The sequence below is a fragment of the Macrobrachium rosenbergii genome, chromosome 21 (genome assembly GCF_040412425.1).
Source record: "Macrobrachium rosenbergii isolate ZJJX-2024 chromosome 21, ASM4041242v1, whole genome shotgun sequence".
Classification (NCBI taxonomy): domain Eukaryota; kingdom Metazoa; phylum Arthropoda; class Malacostraca; order Decapoda; family Palaemonidae; genus Macrobrachium; species Macrobrachium rosenbergii.
The window spans coordinates 36,671,411-36,681,772 of NC_089761.1; positions in this window are offsets into that span (position 1 = coordinate 36,671,411).

Consider the following 10,362-nt stretch of genomic DNA (forward strand, 5'->3'; position numbering starts at 1 on the left):
AATGAGTTTTTTGTTCTTGCACCAAAAACTTTCTTAACGATAATCTATATTTGTTTCTCTCTTTTATAAAGAGAATAAAAGAAGTATTCTACACAGAAAAAATAATAATAACTTCATTCACTTGCATTTACATGCAAACAAAATCTCCCCAGTGACAATAATTTTCCAAATTCTGAAAAAGAGAGTAAAAAGACATTATAATTAATTTTCGAGTTCATTAACCTTTAATAATGGTTAATGACTCCTGTCGCTTTAGCCCCTTTTATGTAATTGCAGCTAAACTGTCTGCAATAACATAAATCACCCGGTGATTTCACTTTGCTTTTGCATAATCGCCTCGTAATTAACACAACTTATTGCCAAATGGATCATGCATCTTCCATAAAGGGTTCATAATTGACGCTTAAGGGGCAACAATCATTGTGTTAATGGGGTAAAGGACATTTGGTTCCTCTTCGATGAGTAGATAGGTAGGTAGATGGATATGGAGCCAGAGAGAGAGAGAGAGAGAGAGAGAGAGAGAGAGAGAGAGAGAGAGAGAGAGAGAGAGAGAATGATTCTAATGAGGAAAAATCTTTATCTCTATCATGACATTAGTGAAAAAATGTGTGTGTGTGCGCGTGTCTGTGTGAGAGAGAGAGAGAGAGAGAGAGAGAGAGAGAGACACAGAGAGAATGATTCAAATGAGAAAAATTCTCTATCTCCATCACGACATTAGTTGAAATATGTATGTGTGTGTTTATGTTTGTGTATGAGAGAGAGAGAGAGAGAGAGAGGAGAGAGAGAGAGAGAGAGAGAGAGAGAGAGAGAGAGAGAATAATGCTGAATTGCCGCATAATATTTAATGCCAAGGACAGGAGAACGCCAAAGTTTTTCACAGTGGAAAGAAAAAAAAACAAATCCGTAAAACCCCAAAACACTTTCTATCAAATCCTATAATTAAAAAAAAGCTGAAACAATTTGGTAAACAATAAGATAAAAACCTCTTTAGATCTCTGTCTCAAGAACCATTAGGGCCGATGCCATTCGAACTAGAATGATGGCTCCCAGGGAAATTAGAGGCAGTTTATTGGTCCTTGTTAACAATCGCCATTTAACAAGGCTGTTCGCTGTCGTCCAATTTGTCATGCTGGATTAGTAGAAACGCAGTCTGCAGCGGTGTGGACCAATAGTCTAATTGTGAAACACACGCAGTATTGCTCCTTAGATAAAACGTTTCATGGATGGCTTGAGAGAGAGAGAGAGAGAGAGAGAGAGAGAGAGAGAGAGAGAGAGAGAGAGAGAGAGAGAGAGAGAGAGAGCAAGCTCGGGAATTGTGTTGTTAGTTATAGCAGAATGTGGTATTAGAGTTTGAAAGTAATAGATATGTAATTAAATGGAGATTTTAGACATTATACACACACACTCACACACACACACACACACACACACACACACACACACACACACATATATATATATATATATATATACATATAATATACACTTACATACATACATACATACACACATATAATATACATACATATATATATATATATATATATATATATATATATATATATATATATATATATATATATATATATATATATATATATATATATACATATACATATGTGTGTACGTATGTATGTAAATGTACACTCTGTGTATATACGCATATATATAAATATAGACATATATATGTATATATACACACACACATATATATATATATATATATATATATATATATATATATATATATATATATATATGTATATGTATGCATTAATACTGTTTAGACTCATTATAATTACATTTTGTTTAAAATTTCCCTTTTATAAGACATCCAGTTTTTTAAAACATTTTTTTTTTAAATCAAGTGGTTCCCATATTATCTTTCCCTTTTGCCAGGCATGGAGGACTTGTACCTTAATTAGTATTTCTAAAAAAAAGCTTTTACTTTCATATTTCACACCCTTATACTGTCAATGTGTATGAATTAAAAATGCAAATTTGATTTATCCACAAGAATGTATTTTGAAAAATCCCCGTTGCTTTCCAGATTATTAGGAACGAACCAAAGAGTTCCAGAAGGTATTGGGTTTTTGGATATGGTATAAAAACTATAGAGAGAGAGAGAGAGAGAGAGAGAGAGAGAGAGAGAGAGAGAGAGAGTCTTTGACTCTTGCTGGTTAAATATTTGTTCCAGATGGTCTCCAAGTCTGGGTGATGAGTTTCTTGGTGGGCAGAGAGCTTTAGGGGTATGACGTAATACCTATGACGTTTAAGACCTTGATAGATTTTGTGTTATTTGAAGATATACCTGTACAATATATATATATATATATATATATATATATATATATATATATATATATATATATATATATATATATACACATACATACTATATATAGTCTCAGCCCTTTGATTATAGATCCTCTTTCACGTTCTCCAGAAAATCTAGACACACACAACAAAATCAAAATATTCTCATCTGGCCTCTCCCCAAGCGCCAACTCTCTTAAAGATGAAAATCTCCTTTAAGAATTTTCTTCTTGAATATTTACTTTGGTAGCAAAACTTTTCTCAATATCTTTTCTTCAGAACCAGAAGTTCCATTCAACGACTGGCAGTATTGAAACTTTTGTTGCCGAGTTCCTGTAATTCTATGGAACAGTTTCTCTTAAGTTTAACAAAGGCTTCGTATTGTTAGTGGTATTCTTGCCATCATTATTATTAGTATCATTATTATTAGTATTAGTAGTAATAGTAGTAGGAGTAGTAGCGTAAGGCATCCTGAAATCCTAGTCGGAAAAGTATTTTACTGGTAATCTAAGGAATTCTATCAGGGAAGTTTCCCAGCAAAATAAAAAAAGAAATAAAGAAGTAAAACAGTCTATTTTTGTTGATTTTAAATATTTCGGAAAATCGAAAAGAAATATAGTTTTTCGAACTGACATGAAATGCTAATTAAATAGATACATCCTCAATACATAATCATCTTCATTTCGCCGATTTAGGAAAAGCCAAGTCCTATTTATAAATTGGCAAGAATTTATGACATACACGAAACTAAAATTGAAAGAAAAAATGTATCAGCATATGAAAAGAGAATTTATGGCGTTTGTATGAGGAATTAGAACAAATATATCACGCAATTGCATTTAAAAAGTACTATGAGGTAATGCAAACTTGATCACGAATTTAAAGTACAAGGCTAATCTAACGTATAGTCCCCCCCCCTTTCCAAAATAAAAAAAAAATGATCTGATGTGGGTGGAGGACCAAATCTGACGCCCGCAATCAAATTAGGATCGACTGAATGACGTCGAATTTGACAAGTTAATAGGATTTGCGAAGGATGACTGCTGGGTTTTTTCCCCGCCGCGGGATAAGGATGTTCTACTCAGGGAACGCCAGCCAATTTCCTCCCGTTCATCCTTTCGTTCAACATAAGTTGTCGAAGATTAAAAAAATTTTTTTCGTGTTCCAGAATGTTTAGTTCGTATCTGCGAGGTGTACCAGAATTATTTTTGGGCTTTCACAGTTTCGTTCAGTTAAGCGTAGACGATTTTGCATTGGTTTTTGTGTAAGAATTTTGCTAATTTTTTGTTTCAGGACGTTTAATTTGTATCTCCTGAAATTTACAAAATTATTTTTCACAGTCTCATTCAGAATTAGGTGCAGACGATTTTGTATTGGTGTTTATTAGGGAATTTCTGTTCATATTTTTAAATCTCTGAATGAAATTACTTCATGATATCATGAATTATATATATATATATATATATATATATATATATATATATATATATATATATATATATATATATATATATATATATGTATATATATATATATATATATATATATATATATATACATATATATGTATGTATGTATAATACACACACATACACACACACACAGACACATATATATAAAAGAGAGAGAGAGAGAGAGAGAGAGAGAGAGAGAGAGAGAGAGAGAGAGAGAGATTATTCAAATACGAAGGATTGTCACAAGATTAAAACAAACTTCAGAACTAGCTTAAGTGTATAAGACTGAGGCTCTAACACTGTAAAATTCAGTTGGGATGACGTTTTCCGTCGTCTCAAATTACAAGATGCTAAGTTTCTCGAGTTTGTACCTTTTTTTGTAATTTTTGAAATTGATTATAAAGTTGTGATCTTACAAAATTAAATATTGACTATAACTGAGGATATGTTTCATCGTTACCCGTATATTTGGACAATTTCATATCTATGTAATACTGCAAATTTGAATGGGCGTGCTCTTGACTGGTAGGCTACCAGGACACGATAATGGAACCTTTAAAGGTATTAAGAAAATAAAGGTGAATAATGTTTATAATATTCATAATGATACCAAGATTGAAAGCATAACTACACATATAACAAATAAAGATACATTGAACACACAAACATAGCCTGAAAAATAATAAACAAACAACCAGAATCGAAGCATTTTAGCATCCATATCCCTCCCCGCCCCCTCCCCCAAAGCCATCGAGTTGCTCTGGAATTCAGAAGCAAGCCATCTATTACAGAGACAATGGGAATGATGAATGCCACCTTCTGGGACAAAGAGATGGAGGAGTAGGAGGAGGAGGAGGAGGAGGAGGAGGAGGAGGAGGAGGAGGAGGAGGAGGAGGAGGAGGAGGAGGAGGAGGAAGCGGAAGAGTAGGAGCATCATCATTATCCTCAATCCTCATCCTCTTGCAAGAACCGGATGCAAATCAACACAACGAGGCTGCAATTGAAACTCTCAATTATGTCATGGACTCGAGAGTGAGTCTCGGCCCGGTGTTGCCAGATAGCGGTCGTCTTCGGCGCTTTGCAGAAAGTGGAGTATATGGAATTTTTTTTTTTTAGGGATGCTTTACCTTTAGGTCTGCTGCTCTCTGTTAAAGATAGGTTTTGGATGGCGGGACTGTTGTGCATTTGTTGTTTTTGCAGGAAGTGTATTTGTTTTAATTTTCTTTTGTTCATAAATTTGTCCTACTAAAGGTAATCACTATACAGGGAAGTACAAACACGCACATATGTATACATTTATATATATATATATATATATATATATATATATATATATATATATATATATATACATATATATATATATATATATATATATATATATATATATATATATATATATATATATATATATATATATATATATATATATATATATATATATATATAGATATAAAACCCTCTTTATTCCATACATAGCTATACTTTGCATTCAAACATGTTTAGAATGGAACCTAAATCAGAAAATACATTTATCGTGTCAATGACAACGTATGGGTTAGTGAAGAAGAGGTTTAACCAGCCGGATCCTAGATCTGGTTAGGACAGCAGCCATTTTTCTGCTGTACTGGAACCGAAGTTGTCAGTATCACCGGTTTCGTAAACTGATTATCAGTTCTCCCGCTGCAAACATGGCTACGAATACCTGAGATGTGGCATAAAAATCTTGCATTCCTTCGAACAGTTGATGAGAATCTTTCCCTCAGTTGAGAGTTTAAGGTTTCTCTTCCTTTTTTCCTCTCTTTAGGCACACATAAACGTACACACACACACACACACACACACACACACACACATATATATATATATATATATATATATATATATATATATATATATATATATATATATATATATATATATATATATATATATATATATATATATATATATATATATATATATATATATATATATATATATATATATATATATATATATATATATATATATATATATATATATATATATATATATATATATATATATATATACATATATATATATATATATACATATATATATATATACATACATATATATATATATATATATATATATATATATATATATATATATATATATATATATATATATATGTATATATATATTTGTGTGTGCCAGTGTGTGACTCTTTTTAATGTTTGTATAATGTTTCGATAATTTACCTTATCATAATCTCAAGTAAATATAATGGTGCAAGAAAAACATTTGAAGATTTCCTGTCTTTTCACTTTAATATTCATCGTAAAATTGTTATCTTTTAACTGTTACAAACATAATTATATCATAATTTTTATCATTCACGCAACATGGACTCTTATTTGAAGTTCCCGCGTATAAAAAAAAAATAATAATCCCGTCCTCATAAAAGGGGATTAAAACAATGAAAACCTGCGAAAAATCTCCAGATAATCCCCGTGGAAAAAATGCAGTGTCTCCAAAGGATTATATCTGGCGTCCTCAATCAAATTAAAATGGAAGCTATGATGTCATGTTTGACAAGATAATAGGATTTAGGGAGGATGGTCGGGCGATTTTCTTCGTTTTTGATACGAGTATTCGGTGTTCGTGCCAGGATGTGTGAGAGGGATTTTGTGAAAACAAAAAATGAAAAAAATAAATGGACATTGTACTTTTATATCAAACAATCATGTATTGTATATATATATATATATATATATATATATATATATATATATATATATATATATATATATATATATATATATATATATATATATATATATACACACACATATATGTGTATGTATGTATATATGCACGTATGTATATATGTGTGGAGCTTATCAGTACTTACGCAAAATTCACGTACAATAAACGCATAAACGAGAAAGCAGCGACGCCAGCACCAACGGGTAAACAAAAAAGTGTTATGTTCCATCAGCCGCCGAGTCTAACAGACACTCATTAATTAGGCGATTGCTTGCTCAGGCATTCTCTGTAAGACGCGAGACAGCTTGACTGATGTGGGTGACGTTCTGCTCTTACGAAAGCATACGCATTCTCTCTCTCTCTCTCTCTCTCTCTCTCTCTCTCTCTCTCTCTCTCTCTCTCTCTCTCTCTTTTCCCTATCTTGACTTTGGGATTTATTCGCTTTAATGATTTAAAAATTTAAAGGATGCATTAATTTAGGAAACGTAGTTAAGGTGGCTATGTATATTATTTATTCTCTCTCTCTCTCTCTCTCTCTCTCTCTCTCTCTCTCTCTCTCTCTCTCTAACAAGACTTTGGGATGGATTTGCTTTAATGTTTTGAAAATTTAAAGGATGCATTAATTTAGGAAACACAGTTAAGGTGGCTATGTATATCATTTATTATCATTCTGTCTGTCTGTCTGTCTGTCTGTCTGTCTGTCTCTCTCTCTCTCTCTCTCTCTCTCTCTCTCTCTCTCTCTCTCTCTCTCTCTCTCTCTCTCTCTCTCTCTCTCCCTAACAAGACTTTGGGATGGATTTGCTCTAATGTTTTGAAAATTTTAAAGACTTACTAATGGAGGAAACACACTTAAGGTGGCTATGTATATTATTTTATCATAACTCTCTCTCTCTCTCTCTCTCTCTCTCTCTCTCTCTCTCTCTCTCTCTCTCTCTCTCTCTCTCTAACAAGACCTCGGGACTTATTCGCATTACAGTATTCTGGATATTTATACGAAAAGCGACCAAGGCGTTCATAACCCAGACCAGATATGGCTTGATAGAGAGAGAGAGAGAGAGAGAGAGAGAGAGAGAGAGAGAGAGAGAGAGAGAGAGAGAATTAGAATCAATAACCAGACCTCTTTGCCCTCAAAAAATGGATAAGAGCAAAGAGAGCTATAAAAAAAATCCCTTAATTTTTCCAGGACCGGATTTCGCAAAAAATCTCTACGTTTTCCCAGGGCTGGAATCCGCAGAATCCCTAAATTTTCTCAGGTCTGCAATCCTGAAAAAAAATCCTTACATTCTCTCAGGGGTCTGGAATCCGCAGTGAATTTCATCACAAATGAATTAATCAGAGGTCACAATGGCGCAGCGGAATATATTAGCCGCGTTCGTCGACTGAATAGAAATATTGAAAATCTTGAGTCATACGAGAGGTATGAAAAGCTTGCTAAAAAGATTTGCTGGAAGGAAAATAAATATAATAAATAAATTTCTTAACTGAATACTAGAGACAGCCACAAAATAAATACAAGTTAAGGCTTTGTCCATAAGAGAACTAAGATACCCTTAAGAATAACATTGCTACCGGGAAATAGATAAAGATATTTAAACAATTTTTACTTCTAAGGAGAATCGAGATTAAAATATAGAGAATATCTTATAGAATTTGAATGCTTAAGTGAGAGTAACCGACATCCTTCGACTGACTGAAGAAATGGTTAAGAGAAATGATTTGTCTACAACTTATTTGAATAAATCTTTTATGTAAAAGACCATGTACATAATTTAAAATACACTGCATTTATCCAATAATTTCAATTCCGATTGATGTGGATTTTTGAAAATAAAGAAAAATTAAATTAAGCGTTCTTGAAATATTACAGTATATGAAAATAAGAGAATATTGCTCTGACTAGATGGAGATACATTTCATATTTGGTAATTTAACTTTTTAATATTTATACACCTGAACTTTAAAAAGATTTAGGAACTGAAATACTCGGACTTATAAAATCATTACAAAAAATATTGTATGGACGTTATGGAGATAATTTTTTAATTTTCAACTTTTAATTTTGTATGTCAATATTTTTAATAAAGTTATGCTTGAAATATGGACAAAAGGGATAAATGACCGTATTTTATTTTTATAAAATTACTCCCCAATTATTTTCTTTCCTTAATAAAAGCCAACAAAGCAAAAAAAAAAAAAAAAAAAAATTCAGTAACGACAGACTCTGGAATAAAATAATTTTGTATAGCAATATTTTTAATAGAGTTATACTTGAAATATAAAAAAAATTAAATGACCGTATTTTCTATCAAATTACTTCCCGATTATTATCTCTCTTTAATAACAGTCAACAAAGCAAGAAAAATACATTTACAATAACGATAGACTTTGCAATAAAATGAATAAAAGAATCCACAACACGTAAATGAGTTTACTCCTTTATTGTTCTCTTGCAACGATACGTGACATAAAAGAGGAAGAATAAAAGCAAACTAGAATAAAAAAAGGATAAGAAAAACCTGGACACTTAAATGAGATTATTCGCTCTTCCTCATTCGTTACACTGCTTTTAATTAAGGCTTACCTGAAACTCGAGCGGGAATGTCCTAACAAACTCTCTCCTCTTTTGCTCTCAGGATTCCTGAAGCATTTCAGTCTTATCCTTAAAAATGTCTGTATTTATTTTCTAAATATCAATTTGGCGTTGAATTTTGAAGCTCTTATTAGGTAACATTTTCATTTTTTTCATTTTTATTTCATTTATGTTTTCGATATTTACTGGAACTTTTTGTATTTCTGATTTGCCAAATTTCGTAAATGTATTTACAATGAATTTCATTGTCTGATAATGAAAATAAAATTGAACCTTTTCAACCCTGCATTTATATTTATATATATCAAGATGTATATAAATTTTAATTCCCATTCCGTATATTATTTATTTATTTATTTATTTATTTATTTATTTATTTATTTATTTATTTATTTATTTATTTATTTATTTATTTAGAGAGAGAGAGAGAGAGAGAGAGAGAGAGAGAGAGAGAGAGAGAACCGCAATATTATCAATAGCTTTATTGAAAATTCTCACATGGCCGAAAGATTTAGCGAACACCAAATGCAACTTTGGTATTTTACGCTTTCATAGAGAATGTAATTTATTTTTAAAATCTATGTAGAAAAATAGTAACCGACTGAGTTCCACAGCCATAACTAAAAAATAAATTGACGTGAAAAACTGGATATTTTCAAGTTGCAAGGAAATATTGTCTCTAGTGCAGATAGGTTTTGCATATGAACTGGAAAAATTATTTTTTTTCCATTCACAATCGATGTAACGATTTTTATTTATCTATCAAACTTACAAAGCATTCTTATGCCTTTAAGTCGTTTGTATAAATTTTCTCAAGCTTATTCCTTAAGCAATCTGGATACATTCGCTCAATGGGAAGTATAAATTATGTATATATATATATATATATATATATATATATATATATATATATATACATATGTATATATATATATATATATATATATATATATATATATATATATATATATATATATATATATATATATATATATATATATATATATATATGACAGAGAGAGAGAGAGAGGAGGTTGCATCAGTAAATGCATACTAATCTTTCCATTATAATTTTCACTATTCGTAACGTAAATATACTTCCTGACTTGTCTTTCGTTTATTGTTTAACACTCATTTGGAAATGGATCCTTACTGAACTCACAGTCTGTCACAAGCTCATTTATTTCTTAAGAACGAAACGTAAAAATTAATTTTATATGTGAAACGAAGAAAATGGATATTTTAAGGAAGCTTTTCTACGACTCG